The 22,056-nt window shown below is 42.5% G+C and overlaps 1 long non-coding RNA gene across 9 annotated transcripts; it reads left to right on the top strand.

The window, feature by feature from the left end:
* Positions 1 to 26: 26 nt before the first annotated feature.
* LOC108348525 (uncharacterized) lies at positions 27 to 21,039 on the top strand. 9 transcript variants are annotated; one of them, XR_015641151.1, is made up of 7 exons: positions 27 to 116; positions 821 to 1,001; positions 1,258 to 1,289; positions 14,795 to 14,905; positions 16,939 to 16,974; positions 18,478 to 18,542; positions 19,133 to 21,039. It is a non-coding gene; the product is annotated as an uncharacterized LOC108348525 (long non-coding RNA). The 9 variants fall into 9 exon arrangements; XR_015641148.1 differs by lacking the exon at positions 19,133 to 21,039 and adding an exon at positions 11,481 to 11,971 and having other exon boundaries at positions 18,478 to 18,671; XR_015641145.1 differs by lacking the exons at positions 18,478 to 18,542; positions 19,133 to 21,039 and adding an exon at positions 11,481 to 11,971 and having other exon boundaries at positions 16,939 to 17,233.
* The last annotated feature ends 1,017 nt before the right edge of the window (positions 21,040 to 22,056 follow it).

Here is a 22,056-nt window from a genome sequence, read left to right as displayed (position 1 = left end):
ATGCTGCGTGCTGCAGGCCGCCCCTTGCTGACTTAGTGGCTGCAACCCGAAGCTTCAGACTACAGGAGGGGTTCCCTACCACGGCGGGATTCTTTCCTTGACTGCAGGACACCCAGGTAGGATCTTGGAGAAACAGAAAAATCAGAAAAGCCAAACCGACGTAATCTTCGAGTACTTTTAAGGAAACTCACTAATCAATTCTTTTTAAAAGATGTGTTATCTAGATGCCTTCCTCCTGCCAGTTCAGTCTTGTTTTGTTTTCCACACTCCCGCTTTAAATGACGTCCTGTGTTTTAAAGTGCATCATGGATGGATGCACTTTTAAACGCCAAAAATGCTGTAGGTGTTGTTTCTTGAAAATAATTCCGATCTTTTTTTAATGATTACAAAAGACAAGGGCAAACTAAGTTTGAAGACATTTAAAGCTGTGATATTTTAAATTATTTTACTCATACAAAAATCACATATTGGTTGTAACAGAAAGACAAAGCCTTTGCGAAAAGACTAGGAATTCGAGTGGAACTCAATTTAATTGAATTTAAATTTTCAATTGTATTTCTAGGAATTTGACATGAGTGGTATTTTCAAATTATTTCCTATTTGCTTCTTAAAGTGAGGTAACAAATAGCAGAAGTTAACAGGGACCAGACTCAGTCTTCCACATAAATCAAAGGACGTGTTCTAAGTGCGGATGTACTGCACACGGAAACAGTGGAGGAAAATCAGTGATTTAATAAATAAATCACAATAAATCAGTGCACAATAAGTGAAGTGAGCAGCGAACTTTCCTGGTTAGAAAACTGTTCTGTTCACAAAACAGAGAAGGGAAACCTGAGCAGGACCTGGAGGTCAACCTGAGATGAAGTCCGGGGTAACTAAGGCAGCTCCAGTTCAAAGGACAGTACAGAGAAAAGAGAAACCCAGAGATGGGCAGTGGCTCCTCTTCCTCACGCATCCACGGAACACGTGACAGCACGTGACACAAAGCTGCACTGTCCAGGGTAAAAGCCATGGGGACCGGGGGTGGGGGTGGGGGGGGAGGCGTTAGAGGGAATACGGGGAGCGGGGTGGGGAGCAATACATATTCTATGAAGCAATATAGCCTTCGTAGTTTTACATAACATCCGGAAATGGTTTCACCTCCATAGGAAAACAAGATGGGGCCTCAGAGCCTTTCTTGTTTCACCTGAGAAAGTGCAAAACTAAGCCTAGAAAAGATCAAATTGTTTACAAGTAACTTCATTTTTTTTTTTAAAGTTCAAGCATTCTGAGGATACAAGCCACACTCGGTAAGGCAAAACTTGGAATGTCAATTTTTCAATTAAAAGATGTTATACCAGTATATTGTTCAGAAAAAGAAAAACATGAAATCGATAAGAATAATATTAAGAAATAAGGAGAGGAGCTAGAGAGGTGGCTTGACTGTTAAGAGCACTTGCTGATCTTGCAGGGGACCCAGGTTCAGTTCCCAGCATCTATAAGATAGTTCACAACTGCTGATAATTCAAGTTCCAAAGATCAGATGCTCTCTTCTGGCCTCGACAGACACTGCATGCACATGGTGCACTTACCTGCAGGCAAAACACTGGTATACATTAAATAAAAATAAATGTCGTGGGGAGATGGGCTCAGTGGATATTGTGCGTGACATGGTGCTCAAGCATCAAGATTCTGGTTTGGATGCTCAACACACTGCCTCAATGTTGTTGTTTTGCATTTTGAGATAAGGTCTCTCTCTATATCTCTGGCTGTCCAGGCACTCACTACCTAGCCTTTGCTGACCTCGAAGTCACAGAGGTCCATCTGCCCCTGCCTCCCAAGTGTTGTGATTAAAGGAGTGTGCCATCATTCGATTTATATGACAAGAGTAGCAGAAAAAGACACCTGATGTCAGCCTCTGACCTCCACATGCATGCACATGTGCAAACACATAGGCACCCTCAACACACAGACACACACACACATGCAAAAAAATGAAGACAGAATGGAACTCAGCAGTTGGGAGTCAATTCTACCTATAAATCCAAAATACTTCCAGAAGCTGTTAGCTAAGGTAATCTAGGGTTTGGGGTTTTTTTTGTTTTTGTTTTTGTTTTTGTTTTTGTTTTTTTTTTGCTTTGTTTTGTTTTATCAATCTCTCTCTATCTCTATCTCTCTCTTTTTTAAATCAATCTCTTAAGACACTAAGAACTCTCTGTCTTGAAATTGCTATAATTCCCTTCAATTCAAAAATTATTTCTCACAAGACTGTGCACACTGCGTCAGGAACAAAAGCAAACGTATGATGTCTACTACTCTAGAGGGGGTGGGGCCTGGGAGAATGGAGTGGATAAGGGAGGCAGACTGGAAAGTCTTAGCAGTGGCCAAGTTTATTCAGCGAATCAGCCAATGTATACTGAGAGTTAAGAAAAATCAAAATTCTCGTGCGTTCAAGCCGTAAACAACCACAAGGAGGAGCCACACATAGGAATAACATGTGTTTCCACAGAGACCAAACACTGCATTAAGTAGCAATAACGAGTAATAATGAGTTGTCTGAAGTAAGCACACTGCTGCCTGCTACACCTGGGAGGAACACAAAACCAAATCCAAGAGCAGAGTCTGTGTTCTGAACAAACAGGCCACAAGACTCTTGGGTTTGTTTTGTTTTCAGTTTCTCTCACAAGCATTCAGAATTCTCGCATTCTTGGACCTTGTTTTGACAGTGTGACGCATGGTAGAGATGAGATTCTTCCCTGTTGAAGAGAAGGTCATTGATAAGCTTGGGGGGTAGGGGAGGTGCAGTCAGGATGTGGTACCAGAAAAGGATGAGATACCTCGATATGCATCCCAATATAGTCTAATAAAGAAGCAGCTGGATATCTGGTGCTCATGGCTCAGATGCTCACACAGATGATTCCTAGCCCTGTCCCATGAAAGAAACCGGAAACAATTATAGCCCCGCAGTAGTGAACACATCTTCCCACACCTGGTTCCTAAACCACTCTATAATGTAGGAATCAGAGCTCCCTATATGGGATATACAGAATATATACATTATGAGCTTAGATTATCTCATAGTATCAAAAGGTTGGAAGTGTTTCTCTTAGTTAGGGTTTGCACTGCTATGAAGAGACACCATGACCAAGGCAACTCTTAGAAGGACAACATCTAACTGGGGCTGGTTTACAGGTTCAGAGGCTCAGTCCATTATCATCAAGGCAGGCATGGTGCAGGAGGAGGACCTGAGAGTTCTATCTACATCTTCATCTGAAGGCCTCTAGGAGAAAACTGGCTCCCAGGTGGTTTGGAGGAAGTTCTCATTGCCCCCCACCCCAGCAGTGATCCACTTCTTCCAACGAGGCCACACCTCCTAACAGAGCCACTCCCTGGGCCAAGCATACTCAAACCACCAGTGTTCAAAAGCAAACTGATAACATTGTTCAAAAAGATCTAGGAACCAACTGAAAAATCTCACAACAGCCAAGTCTGTCACAATTTGTTTTTAAAAAAAAAAAAGAAAACGTTGCGTCATAACCCACAGTGTAACTATCCATTGAGTCCACAGCAGTGTGAATTATTAGATAAACAGGCGAATGTGAGAAAACGCGTGAAGCTTGTAAGTGGAAGAATGCCAAGTAGTGCATGTGGACATTGTGTCCTGAAGAAAGTATAGCACTCGGGAGTCCAGGCAGGAGGATCTTAAACTCAAGGCCAGTCTGATCCACATAGGATCTCAGCTCAAAATCAAAAAAATAAATAAATAAATAAAAATTTTAAAAAAAGTGTTTTTCAAGTATTTTTCTGCACTTGCTCAGGTCTTTTTTTTTTTTTTTTCATTTGATATTAAGTGTGTGGATGTTTTGCCTCCCTGTATGTCTGTGCACTGTGTGTTTATGGTGTTCATGGAGGCCAGAAGAGGGTGTTAGATCCCCTTAGAAGTGGAGTTATAAAAGGTTTAAGCCACTCCACTATGTGGGTGCTGAGATTCAAACCCGGGTTCTCTGAAAAGCAGCCAGTGCTCTTACCTGCTGAGCTCCAGAACCGTACACTGGTTTCTAAAAGCCAATTTTCAGTGCGGTTAGGGAGCTAGGGCTGGAAAAATGGCTCAGATGCTAAGTGCATGGACTTACTCTTCAAGAGGACAGGCGTTTGGGTCCAAATACAGCATCTCACGACAGTTCCAGGAGATCCAACACGCTCCTCTGACTTCTGCAGATACCTGCATTCACACACACTCACATGAAGACACACACACACACTCCTAATTTAAAAAATAAGTATGAAAATGGTTTCCTATTTTTTTACATCTTAAAACAATCAAATGCTTGAATTAAAGTTTTACATGCATAAAAAAGAGCCCAACTGGCAATTTATGGCAGAGAAGTCTCGGCTACCTGGGTGGTTAAAGCAAGAGGATCACTGAGCCTACAAGTTCAAGACCAGCCTGGGTACTGATGTGTCGATAAAGAGATAAAGAGAGAGGGATATGTTCTGTGGAGGTGTGGTGAGGTGTGGGGGAAGAGGGTACCTCGGTGGGTCCATGCTGAGGCACCCCTCCCCCCCCAGGGGCCACACGCTGATATAGTATAAAATAGAGTTTATTCAGGGAGTGGGGAGGGGAGTCAAGAGGGTACAATGAGCAGAAAAAGGCAGAGAGAGAGGAGGGGGTAGAGGGCTGGCCATAAGCATGTGGAGAGAGATGGGGGAAGAGAATAGGGAGAGAGTGGGGGCAGAACAAGAGAGCAAGAGAGAGTAGAGGGGACAAGCAGCCCCTTTTATAGTGTTAGGCATACCTGGCTATTGCCAGGGAACTATGAGGCAGAGCTTAGACAGAATGCTAACAGGTACCATAGTATGTATACCCATCTCAAAAATTAGTAAATTTTCAGGGAGAAAAAAAGACCTGGCTTTACATCCCATTGAAATGCTTTCCACAAGCAAAGGCCACCATCCGTTATTTGTATATGCTTAGTGCAGGGAGTGGCACTACTAGAAGGTGTGGCTCTATTAGAGTAGGTGTGTCACTGTGGGTGTGGGCTTTAAGACCCTCATCCTAGCTGCCTGAAGTATTCTCCTAGCAGCCTTCAGATGAAGATGTAGAACTCTCAGCTCCTCCTGCACCATGCCTGCCTGGATGCTGCCATGTTCCCACCTTGATGATAATGAACCAAAGCTCTAAACCTGTAAACCAGCCCCAATGAAACGTTGTCCTTATAAGAGTTGTCAAGGTCACGGTGTCTCTTCACAGCAGTAAAACCCTAAGACACCATCATAGTCAAAACCAATATATTTTAATTTCTAACACAGTTTCATATTCTATTCAAGTTTTACAAAATGTACCAATAAGATCCTTTATCAACATTTGATTAAACTTATAATCATGGGCTAAAGTCATCTCCACATTCCTTTAGTCCACATCAAGACAGTTTCTATCTTTTGATGGTTTGTTTTTGAGACAAGATCTTGCTATGTCACCCATGGGAGCCATGAACTTACTATCTTAGCCTCCAAGAGCTGGCTGTGTGTCGTGATGCCTGGATCCTTGACGTTCGTGACCGTGCTGGTGAAGATGACAAGCTGGGTGTTTTATAGAATGTCTTCTGATTTATGTTTTCTTGTTCCCTTGTTCTCTTTTTCCCTCTGGGGTGTGTGTGTGTGTGTGTGTGTGAGAGAGAGAGAGAGAGAGACAGAGACAGAGACAGAGACAGAGATGCCCAGGTCTTTGTCCTAGCCTCATGAGTATTAAGCATGCACTCAACCACTGAGCTACATACAAAGCCCTGTGTCTTCTTCATTATTATATACAAGTTAGACACCTTTTGATATTTTTCATCTTGTCATTTTATTTAGATTCTTTCCTCGAGCAAGATATCCTGATTATACTTTTCCCTCCTCCCAGTTCCTCCTCCTCCCCTGTCCCCTCCAGAGCCACTCCCTTTCTGTCTCTCATTAGAGAGAAATGGGCTTCCAGAAGATGAGAACCAAACACGATGAAATGAAATATAACAATATTAAGCAAAAGCTATCGTGACTGAAGCTGGTGGCCTAACGGGAGGAAAAGACTCCCAAGAGCAGGAGCGAGAATCAGAGACCCACTGGTTCTAACTGTCCCACAAATACACTGAGCCAGTAGATATAACATACATGCAGAGGACCTGGTGCAGACCCATGTCAGCCCTTCTCTGTGTAGGCCCATGTACGCTTCTATCTCTGTGAGTTCATATAATGTGCTTATTTGATTCAGGGCAGCCTTATTCTCGTGGTGTTCTCCACCCACTCTGACTCTTAAAATCTTCCCATCTCCTCTTGCTCAGGATTCCCTGAGCTCTAAGAGGAAGGATTTGATGGAGACCTCCCATTTAGACTCTTCGTGTAATGTCTAGCTGTGGATCTCAGCGTCTGTTCCCTCAGCTGCCAGAGGAAGTCTCTCTGATGACGACTGGATAAGGCACTGATCTAGGAGTATAGCAGAACAGCATTAGGAGTCATTTTATTGATACTGTTTTAGACAAGCAATGTTTAGTTTTACCCTAGATCACTGGGCTATCTAGTCTCTGGTTCTTGGTGACCCAAGAAGTATCAGGTGTGGTCTCATAGAGTAGGCCTTAAGTCAAAGCAGACATTGATTGGCTACTCCTGTAAGTTCTGTGCTACCATGGGTGGCGTATTTTGCAGGCAGGATAGATTCGCGTGAGAGGTTTTGTGGCTGGTTGTTGGTCCATTTCCAAGTTTCTCAGTAAGCTCCAGAGTACCTTTCCCCACCAAAGTGACTTAAAGAACTCAGGGTGAAGGTTCCATGTAGTCAACCAGCTCCAACTCCCCATGTTCAGTGAGTTGTGTGGGTGTTGGTTTTGGTCATTGGGCTCTGCTGTCAGTTTTCAGAGAGTAAACATTTGTCTTCCCAACTGCCTTGGTTGTTTAGGGATTTCTGTGAGGGCCTCCTTAGCCAACAGCCTATTCCTGCCACTGGAAGCCTTAACTGGCAACAAGAGACGGCCAGTTGAGGCTCCATCTTCCTTAGTCCTAGGAGCCCTCATCAGGATCACCTTCATAGATTCCAGGACGTTTCCACAGATTCCGCCAAGGACCACCCAGTTCCAGCCATCCTTCCCCAGACTGCCTCCCCCTACCCATCACCCCCTAACCTAATCCTCTGCCCTGTCCCCACCTGTAAATCTATTCAATGTACCCCTCCCAGGGAGACCCATGTATCTCCCCTAGACCCCTCCTCTTCACCTAACCTCCTGGGTCTAAGGATCGTAGCTTAGTTTTCATGTACTTGACAGCTAATATCTACTTGTAAGTGAATACACACCATATTTACCTCTCTGGGTTTGGGTGACTTCACTCTGGATGATTTTTTTTTTCTAGTTCCATCCAAACTTCGTGTTGTCATTTTTTTTTTAAACAGATAGGTAATACTCCGCTGTGTAAATGTACTGTGTTTTCTTTTTCTTTTTTTTTTTTTTTTTTTCGGAGCTGGGGACCGAACCCAGGGCCTTGCGCTTCCTAGGTAAGCGCTCTACCACTGAGCTAAATCCCCAGCCCCGTGTACCGTGTTTTCTTTATCCATTCCTCTGTGAAGGGACACCGAGGTTGTTTTCAGTTTCTGGCTATGATGATAAAATAATAAAATGTATAAATGATGTATGAATAATGAAGCTGCAATGAGCACGGGTGAGCAAGTCTCCTTGTGGCAGGATGGAGCATCCTTTGGGTATATGCCCAAGAGTGGTACAACTGGAGGTAGATAAATCCCAACTTTCTGAGAAAATTCCATCCTGATTCCCAGAGTAACTGTACAAGTTTGCACTCCCACCAGCAACTGAGGAGTGTTCCCTTTGCTCCACATCCTCACCAGCATGAGCTGTCAGTTGTGGGATTGATCTTAGCCAGTCTGATAGGTGGTAAGGTGGAATCTCAAGGTAATTTTGACTTGCGTTTCCCTGATGGCCGAGGATGTTGAACACTTCTTTAAGTGTCTCTTGGCCATTTGAGATTCCTCTATTAAGAGTTCTCTGGGGGATGGGGCTGGGGATTTAGCTCAGTGGTAGAGCGCTTACCTAGGAAGCACAAGGCCCTGGGTTCGGTCCCCAGCTCCGAAAAAAAGAACCAAAAAAAAAAAAAAAAAAAAAGAGTTCTCTGTGTAGCTCTGTACACCATTTTTAATTGGATTACTTGGGGGGGTTGATATCTAGTTTCTTGAATGCTTTATACATTTTGGATATTAATCTTCTATCAGTTGTGGAAGTAGTAAAAGAATCTTTTCACACCCTGTAGGTTGCTGCATTGTCTGATTGGCGGAGTCCTTTGCCTTACAGAAGCTTTTCGGTTTCATGAGGTCCTACTTACTAATTGTTGATCTTACTGCCTGAGCTATTGGCGCTCTGTTCAGGAAGTTGTCTCCTGTGCCAATGGGTTCAAGGCTGTTCCCTACTTTCTATCAGGTTCACTGTGGCTGGCTTTATGTTGAGGTCTTTGACTCACTTGGACTCGAGTTTTGTGCAGGGCCATAAATATGGTCTATTTGAGTTTTTCTACATGCAGACATCCAGATTGACAACACTGGATTGACAAAAAGGCATTTATTGAAGATGCCTTCTGTTTTCCAGTGTGTATTTCTGGATTCTTTATCGAACGTTAGGTGTCCATAAGTTTGTAGATCTACGACTGGGTCTTTTATTAGATTCCATTGACCAAGCAATCTGTTTTTATGCCAATACCATGAAGTTTTTCTTACTGTAACTCTGTAGTATAGCCTGAAATCAGGGATCATAATACCTTCAGAAGTTCTTTTATTGTACAGGATTTTTGTTTTTCCATATGAAGTTGTGAATTGCCCTTTCAAGATCTGTAAATGCATTGAATCTGTAAATTGCTTTTGGTAAGATGGCCATTTCTACTCCGTTAATCCTACTGATCTATGAGCATGGGAGCTCTTTTCATCTTCTGAGATCTTCTTCAATTTCTTTCTTCAGAGACTTGACATTTTTATTCTACAAGTTCTTCACTTGCTTGCTTAGGGTCACACCAATACAGTTTGGATTATTTGCGGCTATTGTGAAGGGTGTTGGTCCCCTAATTTCTTTCTCAGTCTTTTTTGTCATTGGCATGTAGGAGGGCTACGGTTTTTTGTTTTTTTTTTTTTAAGTTAATCATGGACCCAGCTACTTTGCTGTGTTTATCAGCTGTGGGAGTTCCCTACTGCAGCTTTTAGTCACTTATGTATACTATCATATCATCTGCAAATACTATATCGAATAGATGTGGAGAGAGTGGACAGCCTTGTCTTGTTCCTGATTTTAGCGGAATTTCTTTTGAGTTTCTCTCCATTTAGTATGATGTAGGCTTGCTGGAAATTGCCTTCGTTATGTTGAGGTATGTCCCTTGTCTCCCTACTCTCCCCAGGACTTTTATCATGGAGGTGTGTTGAATTTTTTTTTTTTTTTTTGGTTCTTTTCTTCGGAGCTGGGGATCGAACCCAGGGCCTTGCGCTTCCTAGGCAAGCGCTCTACCACTGAGCTAAATCCCCAACCCGGTGTGTTGAATTTTATCAAAGGTCTTTTTCTGCATCTAATGGGGTGATCATGTGTGGTTTTTCCCTTTCATTTTGTTTCTATAGTGAATTACACTGACGATTTTTATATATTGAACCATCCCTGCATCCCTGGGATTAAAACCTACTTGATTGTGATGGATGCACTTTTTGATGTGTTCTTGGATCCGGTTTGCATATTTATATATTATGATAATTCATTTGATATGGGATCATAAGTAGGATAGAAATGCACATTACTTTCTAAATAGACATCCAACGTCTGCCTTTCCCAATAGTTTTTTTTCTTTTCTGTTTGTTTGTTTTTGTTTGGTGTTTGTTGTTATTGTTGATGATGATGATGACGATCTTGAGAGATTTTACTTTTCTGATCAGGCTGACCTGGCACTTATGATCCTCCGACCTGCACCTCTCAAAGGCTTAGGATTACAACATGCACCTCCATGTGTAACTCACTAACAATCTTAGACCAGCTCTTGTCTCAACTCAGATCCCAAGAAATCAGATCTGGTCAGGATCCCAGAAAAATAAATGGAAAAGGTAATTATAAAGGAGAAGAAAGGAATACAGTCAGTGTATCTGTATTGGAAAGACGTCTTCAGAGGCATTAACATACGCTCCAGAATTTCATACAGAAGGGGTCAAGGAGGATGTATAGCCAAGCAGCCTCCATCATGACTGATCGTTACCTAAGCACTGGCTACACACACCTTGACCACAGAAAGGCGGTGTGTGCTTGGAATCAATGAGTGCTTATGCATGGGGGAGAAAGGGGCAGTCTGTCTTGGGGTTGTCTGCCTGCAAGCCTCCATTGTTCCTACAAAGGTAGGGCAGTGAGTAAAGGCTTCTCTCTGCACCACTCAAGGGTTTGGAACAGGGTGTCTTAAGAGCTGTCAGTTGGCTCCTTGGAAAGAAACTTACTCTTATCTTGGTATCCTAACCCTTAAAGGAGGTGGACACTCAGCTTTCGTTGAATGTTCCTTAAGTGACTAACATGTCCTCAAGGACAGCTGAGCAGGAATCTGACCCAAACTTTATGACAAAAAGGAGAGATGGAAAGTTAAGGCCAAGATGCCACGCTTTTGCCTCTGCTTGTAGATACACATCAATGAAAGGCAGCATTCAGGCTGGAGAGATGGCTTAGGGGTAAAGAGCACTGACTGCTCTTTCAGAGGTCCTGAGTTCAATTCCCAGCAACCACATGGTGGCTCACAATCATCTGTGATGGGATCTGGCGCCCCCTTCTGGTGTGTCTGAAGACAGTGACAGTGTAGTTACATATAATAAATAAATGAATTTTTTTTTAAAAAAAAAAAGGCAGGGGTTAGGGATTTAGCTCAGTGGTAGAGCACTTGCCTAGCAAGCACAAGGCCCTGGGTTCGGTCCCCAGCTCCAAAAAAAAGGAAAAAAAAAAAAGGCAGCATTGCAGTGAACACAACCTCCAGTCCTGTTTTAGCCCAAAATAGCACTTCCCAGTGTGTATTGTGCTATCCCATTTGTTACTTAGTTTTTGAGACATGTTTATGCTATGTAGCACAGGCTGGCCTTGAACTTGTGATCTTTCTGCCTTGCCTCTTAAGACTGATATATTAATTTATCTCACACTGTATTTTCTGTACCAAGTTCACAAGAGTAGCATAAAAGGTAAAAAGAAAAGGAAAGCATTTGTAAAAATATAACCTGATTTATAAAATGGATAAACTGCATCAAATTAAAACTATGCATCGTGGTCAAGAAACAAAACCAGCGGCCAACAGTGAAAAGCTTACCATAAATTTGCTCAGATAGACCATATAGTCTTTTAAAAAAGACAGATTTTCAAAATAGGTGCAGTCAAATGGTCTAATTTGCCTTTATTTGCAATTCATGAACCAGGTGGCATTTCATCTAAAAATAGAGACATGTTAGGCTGGGCATAACAGAGCTGTCATCTTCTTATTAGGCAACTTTCACAGGCACAAGGAGCCACCAGAACACAAAAAGCAGTTGCTTAATGTCTTTGGTAACTTTCCTTCTGAGTGTTGGAGCAGAAGGGACTTCCTGATCAAACCAGCCTGGAATAGAGGTGGCTGCCACGTTGAGCAACCTGGAGAAACAGCCAAATGACCTTAACGACCCACCACAAAAGCCGACCTCTGTCAACCGTAACACTCGGCTTTAAAGGCCGACTGCCTCGTGGCTTCTCTAACATCTCACTTGCTTACCCGCCCCACCCTGTGGATCTGGAGTATAAACTGAAGATGCAAGCTGGACCCAGTACTGGAGCCTTTCAGGAGTGCCCTGGCTTCAGTCCACCAGTGAGATCTCTCTTCCACTCTCACTGGTCTCCGAGTGCTTATTCCAGAAAGAGTCTACAACAAAGTCTCTCCTGAGATCTTGAATGGGCAAATAACTTGGTTTTGGACTGGCGGACAGGAACTTTGGCATGAGCAGGTACATTTCGGGTTGGTTTACTGAGGCTGAATGCAGGTGTTCAGTCCAATGGAATGGCCGTCTAATATGTTTTACTTGACAGTCCTGTCTTAGGTTTACTGCTGTGAAGAGACACCATGACCATAATAACTCTTTTAAAAGAAAACATTTAATAAGGGCTGTGGTACAGTTCAGAGGTTTATTTCATGCTCATGGTGATGGGAAGCATTATGGCCCTCAGGCGGCAGGGAAACGCTGGGCCTGTCCTGAGCATTTAAAACCTCAAAGCCCACCCTCTAGTGACACACTTCCTCCAACAAGGCCACACCCACTCCAACAAGGCCACACCTCCCAATAATGCCTCTCCCTATCGGCCATTTTCATTCAAACCACCACAAATTTCAAGATCACAAACGGAACAAAACATCACTAAAACACATACGTTCTAAAGGTAAGAACATCACAACTTGCTCCATCCCTGGTTTATAAATTCTGAAATCCCTCTCAGTGCCATCTATGACCAACCCTGCCTCCAGAGCTACCCTGATAATCCTCTACTGTCCTGAGACTCCAATTCTTTCCTCCTCTTGGGATGACAAAGCAACTGAAGGGGGAAAGCATTTGTGTCAGCTCACAGTTCAAAGTACAGACGGTCACACTAGGAAGACGGGAGCAGGAATTTCAAGTTAGCTTATCATATTGCATATAAAATTAGGAATGGGAAAGGATGAATACAAAATTAGGGCTGACTTTATTTCTCCATTTAGTGCAGCCAGAATCCCCTGTCCAGGAGATGATCCCACCCTCGTTAACTAATGAAGTAAAGATACAGGGTAAGCAGGGTGGGCGCGCCTTTAACCCCAGCACTCAGGAGGCAGAGCAGATGATGTCCGGAAGTTTAAAGCCAGCCTGGCACCCCAAGTGAGCGCCATGCGTTTGTCAGAGATAGGAAGTGGAACAGGGCGTTAAGTGCTGAGAGTCACGGGGCATTTGTGAGAGTGATGGAAACGGTATGATTGTGGCAGTGGCTACATAACTGTGTACATTTGCCAAAATTAATCAAATTGTACACCTAAAATATCAAGTTTGTTGCATGCAGGCTATATCTAAAAAACTGATTTTTTTCTTAATTTAAAAAATTATAGCGGCACATGCCTTTGGGCCCAACAGATCCATTTATGAGACTACCATGAGCTGGAGAGGTAGATCCGTGGGTAAGAGCACTTACGGCACAAATGTGAAGACCTGAGTTCAAATTCACAGCATCCTGGATATGGCTACACTTGCCTATATCCCTAGCAGAGACTGGAGGGCTTGTTGGCTCACAGCTTAGTTCCGATTTCCCTGAGAAACCTTGTTTTAAAGAAATAAAACAAAGGGTGATAGAATGGTACACTGAACTCCTGTGGCCTCCATGAGTGTATACACAGGCACATATACACACGTGTATGTACACACACACACACACACACACACACACACACACAAACGCACGCACGCACGCACGCACGCACGCACGCACACAACTATTCTACAGATAGGCCTCCCCATGTAAAGACAGCATTCAGTGGCTTCTCACAGCTCTGCGTGTGATGCTTCACTAACAGGAAACTCGGCAGTTAGGGATGGGGCTGCAAGAGGGACTTGTCACATGCAGGTATTTATCAGTAAAAGCAAAGAAATATGTTAGGTGATCAGATGGTCTAGGTGAGAGATGTTTGTGTCCTCTCGGGGAGGGCATGTATAGCTTTCGTCCTCTTAGCTGATGCCTCCACATTCCTACACCCTTCTCACTTGCAAGTCATGGCACTGTAGCTACTTTTGCTCCTGAGAATTTGCACCTTTCGTCTTAATTCTAAGTTAAAAGGACACAACCACAAAAAGGAAGTTTCCTAGCAGGCAGAAGAGCAGGCAGGCACACAGTGGCTTCTGGATGCTATTTGACTAAATAGCCACCAGATGGCAGCATGGCTCTGTTCGCAGGCCAATCCACGACTACATCTGTCCAATGAGGAAACCATTAGCCACATAAAGGGCGGTTGAGCACTTGAAATGGGGCTATTTCTAATTAAGGTTGTTTTCCACATAAGACGCGCATGATGTTTTGAAAGCAGTATTAAAAGGGAGCCTAATACATCTAATTAGTGCTTAGCATTGATTATATGTGGAAAGTAATCTTGTATATACGCAGTTAAAATTATTTTCACCTGCTTTCTTTGTACTTTTTGCAAAAGTAAAAAAAAATGCAATTATCAGGAAATTTAAATTTACACATGATTATATATATGGAGAGCGCTTCACAAGACCGTCCATAAACTCTCACAGCAGTATCAACATGGAGCCAAAAAGGCAACATTCCTCCTCTCAGTCCAAAATGGCAGACTTGTAAATGTCATAGAACTCCTTCACCACCCTAGCAGAGCCAGCCTGAAGGAGTAGGTCACACCAAGACCCTGAAAGTAACCAGGGAGCCTCTGGCTGTCCTAGCTATTTCTTCTTTCGGCTGGGTACATGAGGCAGCTCCCATCGGAAGCTGACAGTACCAGCTGTCAGGGTACTTGCCTGTTTCTCTCACTGGTCCTCCAATCAGTGTAATTACAGTGATGAATAGTCAGATGAAGTGTCACACGCCTTTAATCCCAGCTCTCAGGAGGCAAATACAGTCGAATCTCTTTAAGTTTGAGGGCAGCCTGGTCTACATAGTGAGTTCAAGGACAACTATAGCTATGTAGTGAGACCCTGCCTTGGGGGGGGGGGGGAGGAAGGAAGGTGGATGAAGAGTAGGTTAGTACTAGAAGTCACGTGACTATCTGTACCTCTTGTTTCTTACACTTTCTCACACAGCCATCCGCATTGAGGCCTTACAGGGGTAAAAGGAAGTGTCTTTGAATATGCCTCCAATCCCACGGGAGATCTGAACCAGTGGTCATCTGTTCTCTGGCTGCTAGGCAAGAGGTTAGTGCCCTGAGGATAAGACGTGAAGAACACTGAATGGGCTAGCTCAAGGCCAGCTATGATCCAGATGAGCCTGCTCAAGGACCCCAAAATAGATTTAAGAGCTACTAGGTTTCGAAAGCTTATGCCATTCCCAGTGAACCGTGTCTCATGAAGGTGTCAGCTCTCAGCTACAGCCCCAGCACCATGCCTGCCTGCCGTCGTGCTCCCACCATGATGGTCATGGACTTTCCCTTTCTTATCTAAGTTGTCTTGCTTGGTCTCAGTGCTTTGTCACAGCAGTAGAAAAGTAAGGCAGACTACTTGCATTTATTTTTATCATCAAAATTTTTGTTTTACTATAAAGTGTCCATGCTTCAATTAATGTCTATATGTTTTGTAGGTAGTATACTTAAAGACCTTCCTGAGGTTTCTTTTTTTTTTTCTTTTCCAGATAATTCACTGTTAGTCTCTACCAAAGCTATCAATTTTTCTATATTGACTTTCTAACCTTTCTTTAACAGAATACTTGGGGGTGTCTTATCTAGAGCATACTTGTCATCTTCCAATAGTAAGAATTTTACTTCTCCTTTTTCTTTCTTTCTTTCTTTTTTTTTTTTTTTTTTGGAGCTGGGGACCGAACCCAGGGCCTTGCGCTTGCTAGGCAAGCGCTCTACCACTGAGCTAAATCCCCAACCCCATACTTCTCCCTTTTCAATTCAAACATTTTCTATTTTCCTCTTGCTTCATTGTTCTGGATGTACAGCATTTTCAATAACAGTGGTAAAAAAAAATGGACTCGGGGCTGGAGAGACGGCTCAGTGGTTAAGAGCACTGGCTGCTCTCCCAGAGGTCCTGAGTTCAGTTCTCAGCAACCACATGGTGGCTCACAACCATCTGTAATGGGATCTGGTGCCCTCCTCTGGTGTGTCAAGGACAGTGTGGTCATATACATAAATAAATCCTTTAAAAAAATGGACTCTTTGCCTGTCCATCTTCAAAGGGCAAGCTAGCAGCTTTGATGCATTAGTTAGAGCCTTGTTGTATATGACATTATATACTGTATATTATCTCATTTGATTTTTAATTATGAATGTTAAATTTTTCCAGATGTCACTTCTGCATGAACCAGAATAGTCAGATGGCTTTTGAATTTCATTAGCGTGCTGTGTAGTACTTACTGATTCAGGCTATGTTAAAGCATCCTTGAATGCCTAAGATCAATTCCTCTTGTTCATGTCAGAAAACCATTTTAATATGCTTTTGGATTTGGTTTTCTAGTTTTACTTGAGTTTATCAGCATTTATAACCATCTCTGATTATAGGCATACTGATCACTGACTTGTTGTGTCTTTGTATAGTCTTACTATATTGATAATGCTGGCCCTGGAGAATGAGTTTGGAAGAATGCCTTCTTTTCCCCTTCATATACTTTTGAAAAACATGAGTTGGTTTTTGTTCTCTTTTAAATGCTCAGTGGATTCTAACAATGAAGGCTTTCCTATGCTGGGTACCTCCTGACTGATTCAGTCTCACAGCACCGTGGTCTGTTTAGGGTTTTATTCACTTTCAGAAACTGTGTCCACTTAAACTAAACACAGGTGTTCACAATTATCTATTGCTACAATGTCAGATGTAACATCTTTGTTTCCTCTGAGTACTGTTGTCCCTTCCTCAATCCTATCTTACTGATTTTTTTTTGTTGATGTTAAAAATAGGTTTTTATTTCTGCTTTAATCTTTATTTTTTTTCCTTTTACTGGCCTGGTGGTTGGTTTGTTATCGTTAGTTCCTTTAAGTGTAACAGGGAGTTGTTTTCATGATGTAGATGCTGGTCATGATAAATTCTCACTTAGTACTGTCTTAGTATGTGGTTCCCAATTTTGTTTCATGAAATTAATTTTTTTAATATCCTCATCTATTGATTATAGCATAAATTCTTTGAGTCCCATGTGTTTGTATAGTTTGTAACACTTTTCTTGTTAGTTCTAGTTGTATTTCATTATGGCTGACAAAGACAAGATTTCAACTTTTTTTTTTCTTTCTTTTTTTCAGAGCTGAGGACTGAACCCAGGGCCTTGTGCTTTCTAGGCAAGTGCTTTACCACTGAACTAAATCCCCAACCCCTAGATTTCAACTTTTAAAGAAAATTTGTTGGCAATCTGTCTTGTGGTGTACCATGTAACTACTCTGGAGAATGTTGCACGTTTTAATGAGAATGTGTACTCAGCAGCCATTGGATGAAACATTCTGTAAATGTGTTGTCTGCTTTGGAATGGTTTAACACTGCTCTTTGATAAGTTTTGGTCTGGGTGATCTAGATTATTAAAAGTTCTATCATTTTAGTCAATATTTCTCTAATACATATCTGGGTGTTCTGAAACTGAATTCATGTATATTCAAAGACATATTCAAGGTTATTTTCTCTTGCCAAATTGATCCTTTTATCACTTATGAGGTTTGGTTGGTTGGTTAGTTAGGTTTTGTTTTTCAAGACAGGGTGTCTCTGTGTAGAGCTGGCTATCCTACAACTTTCTCTGTAGACCAGGCTGTCCCCAAACTCAGTATTCCACCTGCTCTGCCTCCCTAGTACTGGCACTAAAGATATGGGCCACCAGAACCCTTCATGGCTTTCTTAATTGTTGTGGTTTCTATCTGATGAAGTAGTTCTACTCTTGCCTTTATGATTCTATTCATATGGGATATTTTTTTCACCCCTCCCTTTCCAGGGTCCTTAAGCAGTATATAGTTGAATCTCGCTTTAACTATTTAGTTGCTCTATTTTAATGGGAGAAATTTACATTACCCTCAATTACCTTACACTGAGGTAATTATCAAAAAGTCAGACGCTACTATTGGTATTTTGTTTTCCAGTTTGATAATAGTTTCTATTTCCCTTCCTCCCATCTTTCTATAGCCTTCCTTGTGAAGTGATATTACTAAGCAAATTATTTTAGATTCCTTGCTTGGTGTGTGTGTGTGTGTGTGTGTGTGTGTGTGTGTGTGTGTACCATATTGTTATTTTATGGATGTGGTTGATAGAACTTTTAAAATTATAACCTACACTGAAATTATAGCAGTATAATATTAATTATAAAAATATAGAAAGATAGCATCTTAAAAGTTCCTAGCCATCATGATGGCTCAATGGGTAAAGGCACTTGCTGCCAAGCCTGATGACCTGAGTTCAATTCCCAAGACAAGTTGCTCTGACCCCAACATATTATCCATGCACTCACACAAAATTCTTAATTTTTTTGATCTCCTGTATTCCATGTGTGGGGGCACTTTTCTTCTCGTTTTATGCTTATTACCTATTAAGTGTTAATGTATGATCTTCTGCCTCCATACTGTAACTATGGTTTATATGCTGCCCGACTAGACCATTTTGAATGTCTGACAGACCCTTCTCGGTGAGGTTTGGGTCCTCTTCTTACTCTTTCAGGATAGAGAACTTCTTTGGGGGATGGGCTAGGAATGGTGGTAACAAACTTTCTAATTTGTACCTGGGATTATTTTCCTTTCATTTATAAGAGAGCTTTGCTAGGATTAGTATTCTTAAGCATAGTCCTTAATCAGACATGGATTTTGCAGACAAATGACTGGAACTTAAGAATATCATCCTGAGTGAGGTACACCAGTCCCAAAGGACAAGCATGGTAAGTACTCACTTATAAGTGGATATTAGCCATAAAATACTGATACCCATGTTACACTCTACAGTCTCAAAGGAACTAAACAAGAAGGAAGGCCCAAGCAAGGAAGTTTGAATCTCATTTAGAAGGGGGAATAGTCATAAGAGGCAGATGGGGGCAGGGAACTGAGGGGTATGGGGAGAGGAATGGAGGATTCAGAATCAGGAGTGCAGAAGGACAGGAGAGATGGCTAGATGGTCTTGAAAATGAATGGAAAGCTGCAACTAACATGGGTGAGGAGACATCTCCAGGACATGAGAGAGACCTGGAACAAGGGAGGTGCCCAAGAATCAATAGAGTGATCTTAACTGTGACTCACCACACTGGGGATATGGATTGGAACCTGAAGAGGTCACCTCCTGTAGCCAGATAGGAACTCCCACGGAGCAACAGAGACACCAACCCACTCACATAACTTTTAACACAAAACTCATCCTGTCTATAAGAAATGCAGTCACGGGAGAAGAGACTGGGGGGACTAGCCAATCAATATCTGGCCCAACCTAAGACCCACCCCTTGGGCAAGCACCAATCCCTAATAGTTATGCTTGCAGACAGGGGTATATTGTCCTGAGAGGCTCCACCCAGCAGCTAAGACAGATACAGACACCCATGGCCAAACAGTGAATAGAGCTTGGGGACTCTTATGGAAGAGGAAAGATTACACACCCTGAAGGGGATAGAACTCCACATGAACAACAACAGTCACCTAACAAAGGACCCTTCAGGGCTCTGAGTCTGAACTACCAACTAAAGACCATACACGACTGGACCTAGACTTCCCCATTCATATGTAGCAGATGTGAAGTTGAACTTCACGTGTGACCTGAACAACTGGAACTGGGGCTATCCTAAAACCTGTTGCCTGTATGTGGAATATATTCTACCTGCTGGACTTCTATCTGGCCTCAGTGGAAGAAGCACCACCTAGCATCTCAGAGACGAAGTGGGAGAAATACCCAGGGGTCCCCACCTACTCAAGAGGGGGAAAGGAAGGGGGGACAGATTGTGGGAGGGGGAACCAGGTGGGCAGTGAGCAAGATGTAAAGTGAAAAAACTATACAATTAAAAAAAAAAAAAAAAGCCTGTAACCCAAGTCTGTGCAACCCCTTTTAGATGTCACTTCCTTCCTGATGTCTTGGTATGTTTTCATTTGGCAGTTTGACTTTTTAACATGACTTAGGGGTAGGTTTAGTTGAACCCAGTAAGTACTGAACTTTGACCATCCCTTCCACTTGTAATCTTTATGAGCATTGATGTGTTTTGCCGTCATATGTCTGAGGGTGCCAGATCTCCCCTGAAACTGTGGAGTTAAAGACAGTTATGAGCTGCCATGTGGGTGCTGTGAACTGAACCAAGTTTCTCTGCAAGAGCAGTCAGTGCTCTTTACTAAGCTCCCTCTACAGCACTCCCATCACCACACACATTAAAACAGCCTATCTTGACCTGTTTCTTCAGTTTTACTTTTTCTGATTGATGCCTTTTATTCATTGTTTCTTTAATGAAATACATTTCCTTGCTCACTTATTCCCCTTAAAAACTGGCTTTTCTGCTGCTTACTATTTTATTCCTTATCAGAGCAGGATTCCAGAAAGTCCCTGATGTGGGCATGTCACATGTGAAAGCACTTAAAGCTTTTATTCTCATTTTAACAATGTTTTTATTTGTGCCTGTTTTTTTTTTTTAACCTGTTGTCCTGAACTTGTGTTCACTTCTGCGGTCTCAGCATTAGCTGGCACCTTCAGTAGTTTACAACAGTCTCTGATCTGTTAATTTCCCACTAGAAAGCATCTGAAGCTCCTGTTCCAATATGTGGTTATGGATCATTCAGAACTGAATGACTGCAGGGAACCCACTTACTGACACCGTCTACTCTGATACCCTTTCTCTGGGCTTTATGTGGAGGGATTAGCCCCCAACTCAAAAGGCCTGTTTTTCTCCAAACTAGTCCATCTTCTGTTGCTAGGGATTGTCTACGACGTGAAACCAAACCAACCCATGGCCACAAACTCTACAATGCTCAGCCTGAGCCCAATGCCCAGTCAACACAGCATGAATTCCAACACTAATTCAAACATTAATGCCTAAGTCTGTGGCATACTCATGCCTTAAGAATGACAGAGCCAGTGGTTCTGCCATAATACAAATCCAACTGGTTGGCCTTTGGGTCACTTGGGCTCCATCTTGTGTTCACTTCCATGACCTACCTTTTGCAATACATTTAAGCCTCAACAATCCTGTTTGTTGGGAACAGGTTATGGACATTAAGCATCTTGACTCCCAATGACAGCACCACAGTGAAGCATAATGGTCATGGCCACAGTACACATCAGGCTCACGCTACAGTTAACACAGGGTCAGATGAGCCCATAACTGCAGTCTGCCTAGCTGTTAAAACAGGAAGCTGTCTGTAAAAGATTGGTATCTGGGGTACCTTGTTTCAAGGTAAAGCCATCTTATATGAAGTCATTTGTGGTATTGTCCTCTGTAGACAGGGCAGTGGGTTAAGTTTGAGGTCTAGACCTTACTCCTTCCCTCAAGCAATTCTCTACACACTGTAAAATCTGGGGACGCCTGCTGAGGACATAGGATGCTAGTATGTGCTAAGATTTGACCTGGTTTATCTCTTCTGATGGTGTTTTGTTGTATGACTAACGTATGTTCCTATGGGGAGTGGTTTCTGGAATACCTTGTTTTCAGCTGGCTCCCACCTGCTCTGCTCCCATCTACCCTTTTCTGAGTGCACTAGTACTCAAACTTACCTGATTATCTTGCTTTTAAAGCACATCAAGAACCAATTTAAGGTGACCCAAATTTCCATAGTCCAAAGAAAGCATCAGGATGTGTGTGATGCTCACTGAGTTTGATCCTAGTTTGGTTCCCAAATCCCAAGATCGAGAAGTTTTGGGTATCAGCCTTTCCCCTACTGCAATGCCGTTGTGCTCATGCTCATAGAACTGTCACCCAAGGGACCTATTCTCTTTTTGGCTATGCAAAAAAGCCTGTTCCTGTCTTCACTATTCCCCAGGGTTAAGAAACTTTCAGGACTCCCCTAAAAAACTTAATACAATGAACTCCCTCTGCAAGAAACAACTTATTGTAAAGTAATGCATTTCTTTCTCACACAAAAGATTTGGAATTAATGACATGATGGCCCATGTCTTTAATTTTAGAACTGGCAGAAGCAGGCAAACAGATCTCTTAAGTTCAGAGGCCAGCCTGGCTTCCATAGTAAGTTCCAAGACAGCCAAGGACACAAGACTGTCACAGACCTAACAGCAAATGCTAGTTAAAAATTACTGACCAACTTACACCTCTGTATCACAAAATAGCTATAATCACCAACACCAGTAGTGTATAGTACAAATTCTCCTCCTGAAATATAAGACCCTCACAATTCCATCTCAATGGTCCCCAAATTTCCAATTGTTCTAGTTTTCTCATCTTGATACAAGGTATCAGGGTAAAGGGAACTTCA

Source organism: Rattus norvegicus, chromosome 17 (genome assembly GCF_021556685.1).
Source record: "Rattus norvegicus strain SHRSP/BbbUtx chromosome 17, alternate assembly SHRSP_T2T, whole genome shotgun sequence".
Lineage (NCBI taxonomy): Eukaryota > Metazoa > Chordata > Mammalia > Rodentia > Muridae > Rattus > Rattus norvegicus.
Note: the sequence above shows the minus strand (reverse complement) of the source record. Positions and strands in the feature narration are given on the sequence as shown.